The 21,152-nt window shown below is 40.2% G+C and overlaps 1 long non-coding RNA gene across 2 annotated transcripts; it reads left to right on the top strand.

The window, feature by feature from the left end:
* Positions 1 to 10,888: 10,888 nt before the first annotated feature.
* LOC115160718 (uncharacterized) lies at positions 10,889 to 20,754 on the top strand. Of its 2 annotated transcripts, none has more exons than XR_003869106.1 (2): positions 10,889 to 11,185; positions 20,171 to 20,754. It is a non-coding gene; the product is annotated as an uncharacterized LOC115160718 (long non-coding RNA). The 2 variants fall into 2 exon arrangements; XR_003869105.1 differs by lacking the exon at positions 10,889 to 11,185 and adding an exon at positions 19,405 to 19,644.
* The last annotated feature ends 398 nt before the right edge of the window (positions 20,755 to 21,152 follow it).

Genomic DNA, 21,152 nt, shown 5'->3' with positions numbered 1-21,152 from the left:
TTGCCCGACATAGAATTCAATGCATTTCAACGTCGGGTTTCCAGGCAAAAAGACCCAGGCTGCAGAAACTCATTGAAGTCGAATTTGGGCTCCCGAGTGGCGCAGTGGTCTAAGGCAAGAGGCACCACTACAGTCCCTGGTTCAAGTCCAGACTGTATCACAACTGGCCGTGATTTGGAGTCCCATAGGACGGCGCTCAATTGGCCCAGCCTCGTCCGGGTTTGGCCAGGGTAAGCCATCATTGTAAATAAGAATTTGTTCTTAACTGACTTGCCTAGGTAAATAAAGGTTAAATAAAAAACAATTAAATTGTGCTGGATCACCTGAACTTCTTAGACAATGACCAAAAATACTTTATCCAAAGTAAGGCGAAAACGGAGAAAGCAATCGAAAGGCAGTCAATCTACTTATTGATACAATCATCAGGATCCAGCAACATCCAGATGATTGGTGCAGGTAGTTTGAGGATGCACTGTCAGCTAGGGATTGTTAACATTCAGCCATCTACATGGAGGAAGTCCATCTCTGGAGGCAGAGAATGAAAATTCCGTCAGACTTATTGAAATATTTTGAGGATGAAGACTAGTGTTTTGCGGAAGATATTCTATTCCCAGAGGGCCGTGAAATTGTATGTAATTGTATGTGTGTAGACTGTATTAGTGCCATATGGGACATTGTCCATAGCCTAAACTCCTATAAAATCAGATTACTAATGATCAATAGACCTAGATGTAAACTGTAGATATATTTATGTAATACATCTGTGGACCAGATGAGGGCAGACTAATGCCACTAACTGCACTGCAGCTATTGATATGGTATGGGTTTATTATATGAGTACATTTTTAGTCATGCATTAGCCTGTATTTTAACAATTCTATTTCTGTTTTAGATATAATAGCTGAATATCAAAACAGAATAAATATATGTGGGGCTCAGGAACTTCTCAGGAGTTCTCCATCTTCTTGAAGGTGTTACAGGACACTGAACACCCTGACCTGGTTAAAGAACTGATAGGGAAGACATCTGATGATTACTTGATAGATAAGGATTCATAGATTGCCCTATAATTGCCCATATATTGCCCTTCATGCTAGCCAAAACCATGCTCCTTTGAACTTGAACAGATCTTGTGAGGAATAGTAGCCAGTAGATTCCGACCCTACCGTTACACTTGTTTACATTGAGTTGCACTGGGGTCAGAACACAATCATGGTTCAATTTAGACACCACGGAGCCGACGCAAGATATGGGTCCGAAAACATACCTCAATGCAGGGATGGGATATGCAACTGTACTCCAAATGTTACCTTTATCCACACTGATACATCAAGTTTTTCCAGGAAAACGTTTCATCCTAGCTAGCAGTAGCCACTGCAGCCTTTTTGGAATGGCAGTGTCAGCCAATCAACTTCTTTATTGTTCAATGCGATGTGCCATACCATAATGGCTGCTGTGGCTACTTCTAGCTACGCAGCATGAGGACGAAAAGGTCAGTTTTCCGGGAAAACTAGCAGTATTTCAAACTTCTCAATGTATCAGTTTGGCTAAATGTAGAATTTGGAGAACAGTGGCATATCCATTCCCTGCATTGACATTTTCCAACTCATATCTCGCGCAGGCTCCACAATAACCATGATTGCATTCTGACCCCAGCGTAGGTCAGTGTTAACAAGCGTAATGGTAGGGTTGTAATCTGCTAGCTATAAGGAATAGTAGTTTTGAATAAATTGTAAATGTTGATTAGCCTATGTCCTTTCCTCATCATTATATACATTATATTATAAACCGGGTAGTTTGGATACTGATTTGCTAAAACAGCATTTAGCCATGTTTATGTGTGACCATATACCATGACTATGATGTTTAGCCTTTTCACCTTGATAAAATTGCGCCTTTTCACCTCAATATAATGGCTACATCAAAAATATTTCAACATGCTGATGTAGAAAATAAGCGTTTAGATGAACTTGAGAGAAACAAAATATTTCAACATGCTGATGTAGAAAATAAGCGGTTAGATGAGCTTGAGAGAAACCGAAATGAAAAGAACATTGTGAAACAAACAAAGTACGTACCTACCTACTTCACTGACTGGTGTGCAGAAAAAGGGATATGTGAGTCTAGGAATACAACAAAAATGGAGCTGAACATCATTCTACGGGACTTTCATGGTTCAGTGAGAAACATGAATGGTGAAGGATAAGTGGTGTAAAGTACTTAAGTAAAAATACTTTAAAGTTCTACTTAAGTTGTTTTTTTGGGTATCTGTACTTTACTTTACTACTCATATTTTTGACAACTTTTACTTTCACTTCACTACATTCCTAAAGAAAATTATGTACATTTTTCTCCATACATTTTCCCTGACACCCAAAAGTACTCGTTACATTTTGAATGCTTAGCAGGACAGAAAATGGTCCAATTCACACACTTATCAAGAGACTTTCACTTTTACTTGAGTAATTTTCTATTAATGTATCTTTACTTTTACTCAAGTATGACAATTGGGTACTTTTTCCACCACTGCGAAGAATATGGAATTAGCAGCTACGATAGACTCGCACATATCAACGACCGACCGACATATCAACAACCACCCTCTCAGTTTGGCATGGAGTATACAGAAGGACACCAAATTCACAACGACCAACAATGTGTCTGTCAGCGTAATTAAAAAGTTGAAGAAAGAGGGGCACAACAAAGCTGCCCACCAGTGAATGGATAATGTACATATGGTATGTAACTGTTAGCTAGCTAGCAAAATCATTCTAATGTACCCTGACAATATAACTGCAAGCTATGTCAGCCTAACTATTAGCTAACGTTATTTTGTCTTAAATGTTTTAGGTACATAAAAGAGACAATGGGAGTGAACACCCTTGCAACAATGCTGCCAATGATCTGCAAAATACCTGGCCTGTCGCAGATTTACAGAAACTACTGCCTCCGAACCACCATGATCCAGAAATGGTCGGATGCTTGACTAGTGGCACGATAAATACTGTCTGTCAGAGGACACAGATTGGAAACCTCTCTTCAAAGTTACTGGAGGCCAGATCTGGAAGCGACGAAGCGGTGGAGCACTATTCTCTCTGACAACACAGCAGCAGCTCCCCCAGCAAAAAAAAATGGCATCCATTTCCAGCAGCGTAGAGCCAATAAACGACACCATGAGCAAACGAACAACAAACGATAACGTGGGACAATTTTAATAAATGGCAACATTCAGATCAACATTAATAAATAGTTGGCATGTGTTAGTCACTCTAGAAGTGGCGCTAATGCTCGGTTTTTGCATACATTTAATGTAAGCTGTCTAGCTAGCCTGTGGTTCTGTTGCATAGCAACCAGTCAAGCAACAAGACTTGTCCGGACTACTTTTTCTGGTGGAATGTATATATTATCAATGTATTCATTAAAGGTACATTTTCAATTTAGATGTGTAGTTCCTTGCCTTACTGTGTTGGCAACCGGTTTATAAAAGCAATACGGTGCCTTGCAAAAGTATTCATCCCCCTTGGCGTCATTCCTATTTTGTTGCATTACAACCTGTAATTTAAATTGATTTTTATTTGGATTTCATGTAATGGACATGCACAAAATAGGCCAAATTGGTGAAGTGAAATTAAAAAAATAACTTGTTTAAAAAATAAAACCAGAAAAGTGCATATGTAGTCACCCCCTTTGCTATGAAGCCCCTAAATAAGATCTGGTGCAAACAATTACCTTCAAAAGTCACATAATTAGTTAAATAAAGTCCACCTGTGTGCAATCTAAGTGTCACATGATCTGTCACGTGATCTCAGTATATCTACACCTGTTCTGAAAGGCCCCAGAGTTTGCAACACCAGTAAGCAAGGGCCGCCACTAAGAAAGCGACACCATGAAGACCAAGGAGCTCTCCAAACAGGTCAGAGACAAAGTTGTGGAGTATTACAGATCAGGGTTTGGTTATAAAACAATATCAGAAAGTTTGAACATCCCACAGAGCACCATTAAATCCATTATTAAAAAATTGAAAGAATATGGCACCACAACAAACCTGCCAAGAGAGGGCCGCCCACTAAAACTTACAGACCAGGCAAGGGGGGCATTAATCAGAGAGTCAACAAAGAGACCAAATATAACCGTGAAGGAGAGAGTGGCCAGAAAAAAAGACATTGCTTAAAGAAAAAAATAAGCAAACACGTTTGGTGTTCGCCAAAAGGCATGTGGGAGACTCCCCAAACATATGGAAGAAGGTACTCTTGTCAGATGAGACAAAAATGTAGCTTTTTGGCCATCAAGGAAAATGCTATGTCTGGCGCAAACCCAACACCTCTCATCACCCCGAGAACACCATCCCCACAGTGAAGCATGGTGGTGGCAGCATCATGCTGTGGGGATGTTTTTCATCGGCAGGGACTGGGAAACTGGTCAGAATTGAAGGAATGATGGATGGCACTAAATATAGGGAATTTCTTGAAACCTGTTTCAGTCTTCCAGAGATTTGAGACTGGGACGGAGGTTCACCTTCCAGCAGGACAATCACCCTAAGCATACTGCTAAAGCAACACTCGAGTGGTTTTTTTAAGGGAAACATTTAAATGTCTTGGAATCATCTAGTCAAAGCTCAGACCTCAATCCAATTGAGAATCTGTGGTATGACTTAAAGATTGCTGTACACCAGCAGTACCCATCCAACTTGAAGGAGATGAAGCAGTTTTGCCTTGAAGAAAGGGCAAACATCCCAGTGGCTAGATGTGCCAAGCTTGCAGCTGAAATTGCTGCAAAAGGTTGCTCTACAAAGTATTGACTCTCAAGTTTTCAGTTTTTTTGTCTTATTTGTTGTTTGTTTCACAATAAAAAATGTTTTTGCCTCATCAAAGTGGTAGGCATATTGTGTAAATCAAATGATACAAACCCCCCCAAAATACATTTTAATTCCAGGTTGTAAGGCAACAAAATAGGAAAAATGCCAAGGGGGTGAATACTTTCGCAAGCCACAGTAAGGTACCTCAGGGTGTTTTTTGTTTTTTTTAACCTTTATTTAACTAGCCAAGTCAGTTAAGAACAAATTCTTATTTACAATGACGGCCTACACTGGCCAAACCTACGGTGGGCCAATTGTGCACCGCCCTATGGGACTCCCAATCACGGCTGGTTGTGATACAGTCTGGTTAGTGGTATAAGGCCTATATACCACGGCTAAGGGCTGTATCCAGGCACTCCGCGTTGTGTCACACTTAAGAACAGCACTTATCCAGTGGTATTGGCCATATACCACACCCCCTCGGGTCTTATTGTTTAAACATGATCAATACACCAGATACAGTGCATTCGGAAAGTATTCAGATCCCTTGACTTTTTCCACATTTTGTTACATTACAGCCATATTCTGAAATGGATTTTAAAAATAATGATCCTCAGCAATCTTCACACGATACCCAATAAAGACAAAGAAAAACAGGTTTTTGGAAATTTTTACACATTTATTAGAACCCGATGGTCACTCTGACAGAGCTCTAGAGTTCCTTTGTGGAGATGGAAGAACCTTCCAGAAAGACAACCATCTCTGCAGCACTCCACCAATCAGGCCTTTATGGTAGAGGGGCCAGACAGAAGTCACTCCTCAGTAAAAGGCACATGACAGCCTGCTTGGAGTTTTCCAAAAGGCACCTAAAGACTATCAGTCCATGGGAAACAAGATTCTCTGGTCTGATGAAACCAAGATTGAACTCTTTGACCTGAATGCCAAGCGTCACATCTGGAAGAAACCTGACACCATCCCTAAGGTGAAGCATGGTGTTACTAGCATCATGCAGTGGGGATGTTTTTCAGCTGACGGGACTGGAAGACTAGGCAGGATCAAGGGATAGATGAACGGAGCAAAGTACAGAGAGATCCTTGATGAAAACCTGCTCCAGAGCACTCAAGAACTCAGACTGTGGCAAAGGTTCACCTTCCAACAGAACAATGACCCTAATTTACCAACATTTTAAAAACAGTTTTTTCTTTGTCATTATGGAGTATTGTGTGTAGATTGATGCGAAAAACAACAACAATTGAATACATTTTAGAATAATGCTGTTACGTAACAAAATGTGGAAAAAGTGAAGGGGTCTGAATACTTTCCGAATGCACTGTATATAGTCATACTGAACTCTTCTTTATACAAAGTGGGGAACCATCAAAAAGCCACACTTTAAGGTGAGTTCTAATCCATCCCTCATTCTGCAGTCTGCAGTTCTGGATTCAGTTAGCAGCAGTTGTATCGTGTCAGTTAGCATTCAACTTGAAACAAACTTTGGTGGAATCGGTTGAACAACTTATGGAAAGAGTGAGGAAATGCTGGAAATATGTAGGAGGAGCTTGCCAAGCTGGCTTCAAATAAAAGCCAAGTGTGCAATGAAACCCAGGGCGGTATTCTTTTTGTACGTTTACCTTAAGTCAACAGGAAGTTACTCACTCAGTCAAATTTCCTGAAAAGTTATTGTTCCTGTTTCTTCTGAACGTTCTGTGATGTCAGTCCTATATTGCATCATGTCCTCCTAACATTACTTGAAAGCTCTCTTCATTCTTTTATGGATTTTAAACATTCAAATGACATGTCAGGACCTTCAATCAAAGCTCAACAGCTGGTGTTTCGCTCATGTAAAAGTATTACATCAGGGATGAATATGTAATTATAGTAAAGTTATAATAAGCATTTTGGGGGGTTAAAGGAAACATTTGCACTCCACCTGAACAGAATTTTGGACCAGAGTTTTAAACTCATTGAGGGGCACTTGAACATCAAGTTTAAGCATACGTTGCAGACAGTTCCATACTTCTGGTGCACAATAGGAAAATACAGACTTTCCTAACTCGGTAGCGGACCTCAGGACTATAAGTAGTTAGTAACCTTCTAGTAAACTGCATCGGGTAAATCAAATCAAATTGTATGAGTCGCTTACACATTTTACAGATGTGCAGCGAAATGCTTGTAGCAAAGTTGCCTAGGAGCTAAGAACAGGTCTACCATGTCTGTTGGCGCCATATTGTTAGTTATGAAGGAGAGCAGGCTAAATAAGAATTTGTTCTTAACTGACTTGCCTAGTTAAATAAAGGTTACCTACAGAGGTAGAGAGGGAGTTTACCCAGAAGGGCTTTGTTTATGAAAACATATACTATGTAGCTGTGCATGTAAAGCGAGGACCAGCCCATTAGTAACAAAGCGCAAGGATGCATGATAAACTGAGTCCAGTCTGTAATTAATCACCATAATCCAACGGAAAGTAAGCCTTGTTACGAAAATAAAAACCCAATTTCACTATTGTTGCTTGTACTTGAGTTTTGAATAAGATAGCATGAAAGGATCTTGCAGTTGATTTCCCATTTGGAGGAGAATCCATAGTTTGGGTAAGAGGAAAATAGAATGAGAGAGAGGTTTGAATGGAAGAGTTCCTAGAGCCTGTCCTATTTGGCTCAAAGAATATGTTCCATGTGTATCATGAACAAACCACACAGAGGTTAAACAGGACGGAACATAGCCAAAGCTCCAAATTGCAACCACATGCTATTTAGACTTCATAAAGGGTCTAAAGAAAGGGTTGGATGTTGTTGCATGGTTATGATTCATTAGTGAAATAGCATTTTACCAAACAAAAAAATGCTTACTTCCTCCTCATAACTGCATTTAGTAAAATACATTCCCAACACAACTCTGCAAGCATCAGGTCAAATAGCGTTAAATTTCAGTTTCATCATCACATTTGTTGAATTAAATGACATGTCATAGCTTTGTGTACACAGATACACTACATGACCAAATGTATGTGGACACCTGCTCGTCGAACATCTCATTTCAACCAAAATCATAGGCATTAATATGGAGTTGGTCCTCCCTTTGCTGCTATAACAGCCTCCAAACTTCTGGGAAGGCTTTCCACTAGATGTTGGAACATTTCTGTCGGGACTTGCTTCCATTCAGCCACAAGAGCATTAATGAGGTCAGGCACTGATGTTGGGCGATTAGGCCTGGCTTGCAGTCGACATTCCAATCCATCCCAAAGGTGTTCAATGGGTTTGAGTTCAGGGCTCTGTGCAGGCCAGTCAAGTTCTTCCACACCGATCTTGACAAACCATTGTATGGACCTGTATGGACCTCACTTTGTGCACGAGGGCATTGTCATGCTGAAACAGGAAAGGATCTTTCCCAAACGGTTGCCACAAAGTTGAAAGCACAGAATCGTCGAGAATGTTATTGTATGCTGTAGTGTTAAGATATCCCTTCACTGGGACTAAGGGACCTAGCCCGAACCATGAAAAACAGCCCCAGACCATCATTCCTCCTCCACCAAACTTTACAGTTGGCACTATGCATTGGTGCAGGTAGTGTTCTCCTGGCATCCGCCAAACCCGCATTTGTCCGTTGGACTGCCAGATGGTGAAGCGTGATTCATCACTCCAGAGAACGTGTTTCCACTGCTCCAGAGTCGGAGAGCTTTACACCGCTTTACACCGCATTGCCTACGGTGATCTTAGGCTTGTGTGCGGCTGCTCGGCCATGGAAGTCAATTTCATGAAGCTCCCGACCAACAGTTAATGTGCTGACTTTGCTTCCAGAGATTGTTTGGAACTAGGAAGTGAGTGTTACAACCGAGGACAGAGGATTTTTACGCTCTACGTGCTTCAGCACTCATCAATCTCATTCTGTGAGCTTATGTGGCCTACCACTTCATGGACTGAGCCGTTGTTGCTCCTAGATATTTTCAACTTTACAATAACAGCACCCACAGTTGACAGGGGCAGCTCTAGCAGGGCAGAAATGTGATGAACTGGCTTGTTGGAAAGGTGGCATCCTATGACGGTGCCACGTTGAAAGTCACTGAGCTCTTCAGTAAGGCCATTCAACTGCCAATGTTTGTGTATTGAGATTGCATGCCTGTGTGCTCAATTTATACACCTGTCAGAAACGTGTGTGGCTAAAATAGCTGAATACGCTAATTTGAAGGGGTGTCCACATACTTTTGTATATAGAGTGTAGGTCTGGGTTTTCCAGGAAGCCTCTCCTTTCTTTTTGTTGTCAGAAAGAGATTTGAATTTATGTTGATGATGCCTTGAGATCATAATCTTTCACACGCTAACACTTGAATTTAATTATGAGTACGTGTATGCCCTTTTAGAGGCAACGTTTACTCTGCTCACCTCACGTAATAGTGATGACTCATTGGTTCACTTTATAAATCATCCGATTGATATTTATGGCATGAATCCACCAGAAGGGCTATATGACATCATAATGATGATGTGGAGTGATGATGAGTCATGGGACGTCAATGTGATGTGGCAGGTGAGCTAACAGGAGGACAAGGACAGGTGAAGCCTGACACACTGATGCTGATAGCTCCTGTCACTCAAACCATGATGACACCATAGTGTTGTACTGCCTTGATTTCGACTTACTGTCAATCTTGCTTACATTACTCTGCTATCAAGATCGTGAATCACCACAAGCAAAAATAAAATCTTATACTGTATAGCTACTCTGGAAGTTGGGCACAATGCTTGATGTGAGCAGATCCAATACATCTGAGGTGATGTTGTGTTTCCATGAACCAGTGGCATGTGTGTTGCTCTGCTAAAAGAAGATATTGGAAATGCTTCATAATATATTGAAGTAGTAGACAGAAAAACAGTCTGTGTGGGATTCGTTTCTTGTTGACATGGCATTAACCATGGATAATGGAGGCATTTCCTCTCTAATAAGTCAGAGGTCAGGGAATTGCTAATAAAAGAAAAGGAGTCCACAAAGTTCAATGTCTATTTCCTATTGAGTTTAGGACCATATCTCTCCATCTCCAAAGTTTTGGGTTGCATGAGTCCAATTTAATAGTGTTCCTTCAGGCAAGACAGAGACCACTAACATACAATGTCTGGGAGACAGTAGGGAGATTAAAAAGTGTTCCATGTATATACAGTATGATGCTGTTTTAACAGCAGGGTTGAGAAGGACATAGTTCAGCACCAAACCCCATACAATGACAAACCAAGCCTTGACTTGCTGGGAATGTTGTAACCGTAGGCCCTAATTGTAGGGTGCTGACGTGGACAGCAGTTTTGTTATGAACCTCTCTCCTCTGCTCTACTTTAGAACTTCTCTCCCCTGCTGCTTGAGGCCCAAGAAAAGATGACGTTGTTCTTCAAGATTATCAAATGGCCATGGCCCGCCTTGGAGGGAAAAAACATAATCATATGCCTCTCAACAGGAAGTGGTAAAACCAGAGTTGCCGTTTATATTACCAGTGAGGGCCGATTAGTGAAGTTATTGTCCTGGTTAAGAAGGTACTAACTCTAGTTTTCCATAAAATGTCTTATGCAAACAATCTGTGTCTGTATGCGTGTGTATTGTAGCACATCTATATGGATCACAAATAACTGCTAGCTCAGTATAGTACTGGGCAGGACACAATTTGTGTCTCTCTACTCTCCACAGATTCTATGTTAAAAGTATAAAATACACCACTACAACATTTCAGCTTGGCACAGACTTTCTATATCTGAAAAACCCTTGTCATATGACATCTAGCGGGTTTCACATGGATGATAAAACCTATTTTCTTCTCTATAGAAAGTGTTGGGTATAAATGATGCACATCCCAAAATAAATCCCAATCCATGTGACCAATTTGAGAAATATCATTCAATAAAACCCACCATATGATATGCATCTTCATTAAAGTAGAGATTGAAATAAATGACTTTCCTAGTGCTGTTTTTGCGAGGAAAGCGAGTGTTTTCCCATCAGAGTACCTCCACAAACTGAAAACCAATAAACCTACTTGAAACCCTCCCTCAAACACAGTGAACCACTTATGTGTCACCAGTCTAGTCTATTGGTTAACTCTGTTTGATAAATAGTGGCATTTTCAAACCACGACAGTGAGAAATCCAGTATATCATTGTTTTTAGAGGCAGACCCTCACATCTTTAGTCTTTTTAATAATGTGTTCTCCTTCAGGTGACCCTGGTGGAGCAGCACTACTTCACAGAGTTCTGGAAGTTCCTGAAACACAAATACAATGTGGAGAGGGTCAGTGGGGACTCCCAGCTCCTTCATAGAGATTGACCAGAAAAATTCTATCATCATCTGTACGGCCCAGATTCTGGAGAACCTTGAAAAGGCCTCACAGTGGAGATGACGACGGGATTCAACTTTCAGGTTTGACATTTCTTGATTACTACAATGTGAGTGATGATGGTAGTAACGGTAAATAACAAATCTACAGGTAGCTGTTCACGTTCATGGAAATCTTTGACCTGTGTTTTATCTCAGCCAATGCTTTAACTTACCCCAACGTCAGTTTGCTGCCCACAGCTGTGGAAGTTACTGGGGATTTGAATTGGAATCGAAAGTAAACAGGAGTGTGTTTCCTCTGAGAATTCATCTGACAGGTTTTTGTCAGTCAGTTGCTTCTGGCTCTCCTGCTTGCTCTTGCTGGCACTCGCCAGTCCAAGGTGGAATATCCCTCAGTGTAACATATGCTGTTTGTTGAAACGCCTGAGAGGGTTCCATTTTTTCTGCTACTTTCCAGGCCACACGTCTGTTCAAGCCATCAGTGTGTGCCTTATCAAATTCACAAGAGAGCCTCTGTCACTGCATCAGACTGAATGTTCTACTCCAGACTCCTATGCCCCTCTGGGGAAGTGATTTGTAGCACTCCTGTTTAAAGTTGTGTTTGTGAATGTTCATACCTCATCACACATCTCTCATTGCTGTGAAATGCACATTTAAACCCCCTTCCGATAAATGGCCTCTAGCGCCACAGCAGTCATGCAGTGTGGTTGAAACTGCATCGTAGACTTCCTAGAAAAGCGGTGGTTAGTGTGGGAGTACCTCAGACACAGAGGCAGGGAGGAAGACTGAAATTTGTGGGTGTCAATAAGCCACTTGTATATTTACAGCACTAGCATTATGGGAGAGAAAACAAAAGAGAGGTTGAATACCGGTAGTAAAGCTAAAGCAAACTCTTGTTCCTAGGAAGCCTACAGCAATGTAACCAGACCCACGGTACAATGTAATGGGAAAATCAGACTTTAGAGGAGACAAAGTGATGAGCAGACCAAGCTGGCCTCAGCAGATGCTTTTCTACAATCTATGAGGGTCAGGCGGTTTTAGACTGTTGAATGAGTAATAGCAAGGATGTTTATGATTTGAAATGTACACCAGCTGTGACCTGCAGTGTATCCATTATATGACACATGTTCATATGTTAAACCAATACGTTTCATTGTCTTTTTGTTGACTTGATTGTTGACCTGTGCTTTGCTCCGTATTTCTGTTGTGTAGATTTGTCACTGATTGCCATCACACACAGAAGGGAGGAGTCTACACCATTAGAAAAAAGGGTTCCAAAAGGGTTCTTTGCAGAGGGATAGGGTTCTACCAAGAACCGTTCTGACCTTTTTGGAAGACAAAGGTTATTTGTAAGACAAAGTGTTCTACTAGAACCTTTAACTTCATAAGAACTGTTGTTGGAAGAAAGGGTACTTTCATGATTTTTTGGAAGGCAAGAGGGCTTCTTTAGAAGGCAAGAAGGATTCTATATAGAACCATATATATTTCCCAGCATGCTCTATTGCAGGGTAATTTTCATAATTGTTTGTTTTAAAATCTGTGTTTTTGAATTGATTTATTCATCTCATGCTACACAAAGATAAATAGCATACATTTTTCTAAACTAATCCACTCTGTGAGTAGTTGGACTTATTGCACCCGTTACTGAGATGGTTGTTCCAGTTTAGATAATTGGGGTAGTCTCAGTGTTCAATCATCCATACCCTTGCAGTCATTCTGAATGCAGGTTGTGGGTGATAAAATATTCTACTTGTTGGATATCCTAACTCTGGCTTGATTCCTATATGAATTAAACATCACTTTGCAAGCCAACATAATGTGACTTTCAGGCCTGATGTGGCCTGTAAACCAGGAGTTTCCTAACACCACTGTCTTAGAGTAAAACTTGACCGTCAAAGAAAGGTCTTATGATATACAGTGCCTTCAGAAAGTATTCACACTACTTGACTTTTATCACATTTTGCTGTGTTACAGGCTGAATTTAAAACAGATTACATTGAGAATGTTGGTCACTGGCCTACACACAATGCCCCATAATGTCAAAGTGGAATTAGGTTTTTAGACATTTTTACGAATTAATTAAAAACAAAAAGCTGAAATGTCTTCAGTCAATACGTATTTGTTGTTATGGCAAGACTAAATATATTCAATAGTAAAAATGTTCTTAACAAGTCACATAATATGTTGCTCACTCTGTGTGCAATAATAGTGTTTAACATGATTTTTTTAATGAGTACTTCATCTCTGTACCCCATACATACAATTATCTGTAAGGTTTTCCAATGCCTTGCAAAGAAGGGCACCTATTGGTAGATGGGTAAAAATAATAAAAAGCAGACATTGAATATCTCTTTGAGCATGGTGAAGTTATTAATTAGTGTATCAATGGTGTATCAATACACCCAGTCACTACAGAGATACAGGCGTCCGTCCTAACTCAGAGGAAGGAAACCGCTCAGGGGATTTCATCATGACGCCAATGGTGACTTTAAAACAGTTACAGAGTTGAATGGTTGTGAAAAACTAAGGATGGATCAGCAAATTTAAAGTTACTCCACAATACTAACCGAAATGACAGAGTGAAAATAAAGAAGCCTGTACATAATCCTAAACATTCATCCTGTTTGCAGTAAGGCACTAAAGTACAAAAATATGGCAAAGAAATTAACTTTATGTCCTGAATACAAAGCTTTATGTTTGGGGCAAATCCAACACATCACTCTGTCACGCTGTATAATGATAGGAGACAGGCACAGGAATACGTGATAGGGTTTTTTATTTCTCCACCCAAAATAAAGTAAGTCATGACAATGACGTGGACGAAGCCCAAAACAAACACGTGTATATACAGTTGAAGTCGGAAGTTTACATAACTTAGGTTGGAGTCATTAAAACTTGTTTTTCAACCACTCCACACATTTCTTGTTAACAAACTATAATTTTGGCAAGTCGGTTAGGACATCTACATTGTGCATGACAGAAGTAATTTTTCCAACAATTGTTTACAGACAGATTATTTCACTAATAATTCACTGTGTCACAATTCCAGTGGGTCAGAATACACTAAGTTGACTATGCTTTTAAACAGCTTGGAAAATTCCAGAAAATGATGTCATGGCTTTAGAAGCTTCTGATATGCTAATTGACATCATTTGAATCAGGTGTACCTGTGGATGTATTTCAAGGCCTACCTTCAAACTCAGTGCCTCTTTGCTTGACATCATGGGAAAATCAAAATAAATCAGCCAAGACCTCCACAAGTCTGGTTCATCCTTGGGAGCAATTTCCAAACTCCTGAAGGTACCACGTTCATCTGTACAAACAATAGTACGCAAGTATAAACAGCATGGGACCACGCAGCTGTCATACCGCTCAGGAAGGAAACGCGTTCTGTCTCCTAGAGATGAACGTACTTTGGTGCGAAAAGTGCAAATCAATCCCAGAACAACAGCAAAGGACCTTGTGAAGATGCTGGAGGAAACAGGTACAAAAGTATCTATGTCCACAGTAAAACAAGTCCTATATCAACATAACCTGAAAGGGCACTCAGCAAGGAAGAAGCCCCTGCTCCAAAACCGCCATAGAAAATCCAGACTACGGTTTGCAACTGCACATGGGAACAAAGATCTTACTTTTTGGAGAAATGTCCTCTGGTCTGATGAAACAAAAATTGAACTGTTTGACCATAATGACCATCGTTATGTTTGGAGGAAAAAGGGGGATGCTTGCAAGCCGAAGAACACCATCCCAACCGTGAAGCAAGGGGGTGGCAGCATCATGTTGTGGGGGTGCTTTGCTGCAGGAGGGACTGGTGCACTTCACAAAATAGATGGCATCATGAGGGAGGAAAATTATGTGGATATATTGAAGCAACATCTCAAGACATCAGTCAGGAAGTTAAATCTTGGTTGCAAATGGGTCTTTCAAATGGACAATGACCCCAAGCATACTTCCAAAGTTGTGGCAAAGTGGCTTAAAACCTGTTGGGGCTAGGGGGCAGTAGTTGCATGGCCGGATAAAAAACATACCCAATTTAATCTGGTTACTACTCCTGCCCAGTAACTAGAAAATGCATATTATTAGTAGATTTGGATAGAAAACACTCTAAAGTTTCTAAAACTGTTTGAATGGTGTCTGTGAGTATAACAGAACTCATATGGCAGGCAAAAACCTGAGAAGATTCCATGCAGGAAGTGGAAATCTGATTTGTTGAATCACCTTCAACACTTTGCCGATGAAACACACCGTGAGTTAGGATTAATTTAGCACTTCCTAAGGCTTCCACTAGATGTCAACAGTTTTTACAAAGTGGTTTGAGTCTTCTCCGGTAAAAACTGACCGAACGAGAGGCATGGAAAGTTGGTCATAGGGGGAGGGCCATTACTACTATGACGCGGGCGCCCGTGGGTACCCTTTCGTTCCGAAACGTTTAGTAAGACAATGCAATCGTCCGCCTTGAATATTATTGAAGCTCTGATTGAAAAAGGCCCTAAAGATTTATGTTATACAACGTTTGACATGTTTGAACGAACATAAATTAAAAAAAATTGCGCATTCGTGACGACAAGTCCCGTGCGCCTCGTACATTATGAGAAGCCTTCGGAACGCGCTAACAAGAAGGAGCTATTGGGACATAAATAATTAACTTTTTCGAACAAAACTACATTTGTTGTGGACCTGGGATTCCTGGAAGTGCCTTCTGATGAAGATAATCAAAGATAAGGGAATATTTACAATAGTATATTTGATTTTAGATGGTTCCAAGATGGCGCAATCGCCTGTATCGCCTAGCCTATTTTTCTGAGCATAGCACCTCGTTTAAAGCAAAGTGTGATTTCCCAGTAAAGTTATTTTTAAATCTGGCAATGCGGTTGCATTCACGAGATGTTAATCTATAATTCTTTGAATGACAATATTACATTTAACAATGTTTTCGAATAGTAATTTTGTAAATTGTAGCGCTGATTCACCGAAAACATTTGAGGGAAAATATTTTCTGAACGTCACGCGCCGATGTAAAATGCTGTTTTTATATATAAATAGGAACTTTATCGAACAAAAAATGCATGTATTGTGTAACATGATGTCCCCTTTTTCCTCCAAACATAACGGTGGTCATTATGACCAAACAGTTCTATTTTTGTTTCATCAGACCAGAGGACATTTCTATGATCTTTGTCCCCATGTGCAGTTGCAAACCTGGATTTTTTAGTCTGGATTTTTTATGGTGGTCTTGGAGAAGTGGCTTCTTCCTTGCTGAGTGCCCTTTCAGGTTATGTCGATATAGGACTCGTTTTACTGTGTATATAGATACTTTTGTACCTGTTTCCTCCAGCATCTTCACAAGGTCCTTTGCTGTTGTTCTGGGATTGATTTGCACTTTCGCACCAAAGTACGTATCATCTCTAGGAGACAGAACGCGCCGCCTTCCTGAGCGGTATGACGGCTGCGTGGTCCTATGGTGTTTATACTTGCGTACTATTGTTTGTACAGATGAACGTGGTACCTTCAGGCATTTGGAAATTGCTCCCAAGGATGAACCAGACTTGTGGAGGTCTCCAATTTTTGGCTAATTTCTTTAGATTTTCCCATGATGTCAAGCAAAGAGACACTGGTTTTGAAGGTAGGCCTTGAAATACATCCACAGGTACACCTCCAATTGACTCAAATGATGTCAATTAGCCTATCCGATGCTTCTAAAGCCATAACATAATTTCCTGGAATTTTCCAAGCTCTTTAAAGGCACAGTCAACTTAGTGTATGTAAACTTCTGACCCACTGGAGTTGTGACACAGCAAATTATAAGTGAACTAATCTGTCTGTTAAAACCTCTCTGGGGTATGTGGGACGCTAGCGTGACACACTATTCAACAGCCAGTGAAATAGCAGGGTGGCAAATTCAAAACAACAAAAATCTTGTAATTCAAATTTCTCAAACATGCAACTATTAAATCCCATTTTAAAGATACACTTCTTGTTAATCCAACCACATTGTCCGATTTCAAAAAGGCTTTACGGCGAAAGTATAACATTAGATTATGTTAGGACAGCGCTGAGACAAGAAAAACCACACAGCCATTTTCCAAGCAAGGAGAGGCGTCACAAAAACCAGAAATACAGCTAAACTTAATCACTCACCTTTGACGATCTTCATCAGATGACACTCCCAGGACTCAATGTTACACAATACATTTATGTTTTGTTCGATAAAGTTCATATTTATATAAAAAAAAACATTTTACATTGGCGCGTGATGTTCAGAAAATGTTTTGCCTCCGAAACTGAATGAGCACATCAATTTACAAAAATACTCATCATAAACGTTGATAAGATTTACAACAGTTATTGAAAGAATTATAGATACACTTCTCCTTAATGGAACCTGTGTGTCAGATTTCAAAATAGCTTTACGGCGAAAGCACATTGTTCAACATTCTGAGTACAGAGCTCAGCCATGAAAGCAAGCCATACAGTTACCCGCCAAGTTCTGGGAAACTCAGAAATAGTATTATAAATCTTCACTTACCTTTGATGTTCTTTGCCGGAATGCACTCCCAGGACTCCCACTTCCACTAGAAATGTTAGTTTTATTCGATAAACTCCATATTTATGTCCAAATACCTCCGTTTTGTTCACACGTTCAGATCACTATTCCAAAGACACAATGCGCGAGTGCAAAACCCCAGACGAAAAGTAAAAAAGTTCCATTACCGTTCGTAGAAACATGTCAAACGATGTTTACAATCAATCCTTAGGGTCTTTTTAACATACATATTCGATAATATTCCAACTGGACAATAGCGTATTCATTACAGAGGAAAAAGAAGGAAAGGTGCACCTGCGTGACCGCGCAGTAAACAACTCATTGGCCTCAGGCAGTCCACTTGTTGAGTCAGCTCTTATTCTCTCCCCAGTCACAGTAGAAGCATGAAACAATGTTCTAAAGACTGTTGACATCTAGTGGAAGCCTTAAGAAGTGCAAAATGAACCCTAAGTCACTGAATACTGTATAGGCAATCACTTGAAAAACTACAAACCTCAGATTTCCACACTTCCTGGTTGGATTTTTCTCAGGTTTTGCCTGCCATATGAGTTCTGTTATACTCACAGACATCATTCAAACAGTTTTAGAAACTTCAGAGTGTGTTCTATCCAAATCGACTAATAATATGCATATCCTACCTTCTGAGCCTGAGTAGCAGGCAGTTTACTACGGCATGCCTTTCATCTGGATGTCAAAATATTACCCCCTACCCTAGAGAAGTTAACAATTGTTGGAAAATGACTTGTGTCATGCACAATGTAGATGTCCTAACCGACTTGCCAAAACTATAGTTTGTTAACAAAAATTTGTGGAGTGTTTGAAAAATGAGTTTTAATGACTCCAAGCTAAGTGTATGTAAACTTCCGACTTCAACTGTATATAACACAAGGAGGTAACCCAACAAAAGCGTGATGTGTAAGCCTCTAAATGACTCTTCATGTTTTCAAGCATGGTGGTGGTTGTATCATGTTATGGGTATGCTTGTCATTGGCAAGGACAGGAGGTTTGTCGATAAAAATAAATGGAATAGAGCTAATCACTGGAAAAATCCTAGAGGAAATGGTGGTTCAGATTGCTTTCCAAAAGACACTGGGAGAAAAATGAACCCTTCCCCAACTTGACAAAGCTTGAAGAATTTTTTAAAGAATAATGTGGAAATATTGTACAATTCAGGTGTCCAAAGCTCTTAGAGATTTACGCAGAAAGACTCAAAGCTGTAATCACTGCCAAAGGTAATTCTAACATGTATTGCCTCAGGGAGCTGAATATTTATGGGATCAAGATATATACTGAAAGTGTTTTATTTTTCATAAATTCTAACATTTGTAAAAAACGTTTTTTTTCTAATTTTGACATTACAGAGTATTTTGTGTAGATCGTTGCCAATTTTTTTAAATAATAATAATTTAATCCATTTTAATCCCACCTTGTAACACAACAAAATGTGGAATAAATCAAGGGGTGTGAATACTTTCTGAAGGCAATGTATGTAATGTATTGCCATATATAATACAATTTTAAAGGCTAATAAGGCTGGTGGAACCATTAGTAGAGGGTTCTAGGACGATCCCTCCAAAGATGAAAGGGTTCTCGGAAGAACCCTTCATAGAGGGTTCTAGGAATAACCTTAAAATTATTGTTGTTATTGATAGAACCATTCATAGAGGGTCCTAGGCAGAACCCTTCATAGAGTGTTCTAGTTTGAACCATATGGAGAACCATTCTAGGGAGAACCCTCTGCAAAGGGTTCTACCTAGCACCAAATAGGGTTCCCCAATGGGGACAAACCGAAGAACCCTATATGGTTCTACTTAGCACCTTTTTTCTAAGAGTGTACAACCACAATATGATCCGTTACCTGAAGCAGAAGCACAGAAAAGCCACATTAAGGAAAGAGCAGAGGGATACAGTGGCCCTCCCACAGACCTTGGGCTTGGCCGTCTCGCCCGGCGTTGGGGGAGCCAATAAAATGGAGAAAGCCAAGGAGCACATTCTACAAGTAAATAATATGCTACATCTCATTTTTTCTCCCTCTTTCTCTCTCTCTAGACACACACACCCTCATCATTCTCATTCTTGCCCTCCCTCTGTTCATTGAACAATTTCCTCCCTCCCAGTCAAGCACTTCCCTACCCTCCCTCAGTCCCTCCCTCATTCAGTTAGAACACTGCTCAGTGCAAACCCCTGCTCAGCCAAGCTGTTTCCAATGTTCCACATGGCCCCCGCACTCCAGGCAGCCATAAATCTTACCATGCCTCTCATACTTTCACCACACAGGAAAATGTTGGAAACAGCTTTTTATTTTAACTCTGTACAGGTCACACAGAACTGGTGATGAAAAAGTTGTTATTGTTGTTTTATTTTCTCACTAATCTATGTGATTGATTTAACGGAACACTACTTTGGAAGTATTGAATTGCTAATCTTTATTACAGAGTTAGATGGTTTCTGATATATGTGAAACCTTGTCATATTAGTTTGGATGTTTTTGCTCATTCATTCAACTCATGTTTTGTCTTTTGTAGATCTGTGCAAACTTGGACTCATATAAAATTATGACGGTAAACCTTGGGGAAAACAAAAAAGAACAACACTAAAACATTGCCACTGCTGAACAGAGAAAATAGGTACTCTTGATATTTCCAGTAGAGAGAGATAATGAATTAAGAGATGCATATACTGAAACCCTACCTGCGACATAAGCACCCAGAGCAGTGGGTGGTCTGGAAATAACAAAATGATGAGATAACACGTTTATTTTCATGTTGTACTCTACTTGAAGGCTACCGATAAGATTCTTTTTCAACCATTTTTCATACCAAGTGTCATGACACCCTGTTATACCTCAAATGTACATTCCAAAGCAATTATCTATGTTTTCCTACAGCTGCAAAAGAGGAGAATCGGAAGGTGAAAGTTTGTGCTGAGCATCTACGGCAGTACAACGAGGCCCTGTACCTAAGCAAAACCATCCGCATGTGTGATTCCTTCAGCTTTCTGGACAAATACTTTTACGAGGAGCTGAAGAAGAAAGTGACCCCTGAGGGCGAGGTGGCCATCATTAAGACCGACACAGAGAGATTCCTCTTTACATTTTTTAAAGGTAGCATACTGTATATCTACTGTTTTTAGACTGTACTGTAGCCCTACATTGATGTCTGGGAGTTTAACTATTTTACATGGCTTTCTTCCAAATATACTTTCTTGCAGATAGCAAAGAAAAACTGCAGGAATTGGTTAAGCTTCCCCAGTATGAATATAATTGCCTCTCTAAGTTGAGAACCAAGATCCTGCAAGAGTTTACATTTAGAGAGAAGGCGAGGGGGATCATGTTCACCAAGACCCATTGCAGTACCATTGCATTAGCTCAATTGGTTCAGGAGAACTCAAAGTTTGAGGAAGTCTAAGTAAAAGCTTGCAATGTGATTGGAGGAGGAGACCAGAGTAAAGTGAAACCAATGACTGCTGTGAGTGCCCTGTTTCTAATTTTACAAAGGCTGGCTGCCA

The sequence above is a fragment of the Salmo trutta genome, chromosome 24 (assembly GCF_901001165.1).
Source record: "Salmo trutta chromosome 24, fSalTru1.1, whole genome shotgun sequence".
In the NCBI taxonomy this organism is placed as follows: Eukaryota; Metazoa; Chordata; class Actinopteri; order Salmoniformes; family Salmonidae; genus Salmo; species Salmo trutta.
The sequence above is the reverse complement of the archived record's forward strand: the minus strand, read 5'-3'. Positions and strand labels throughout refer to the sequence as shown.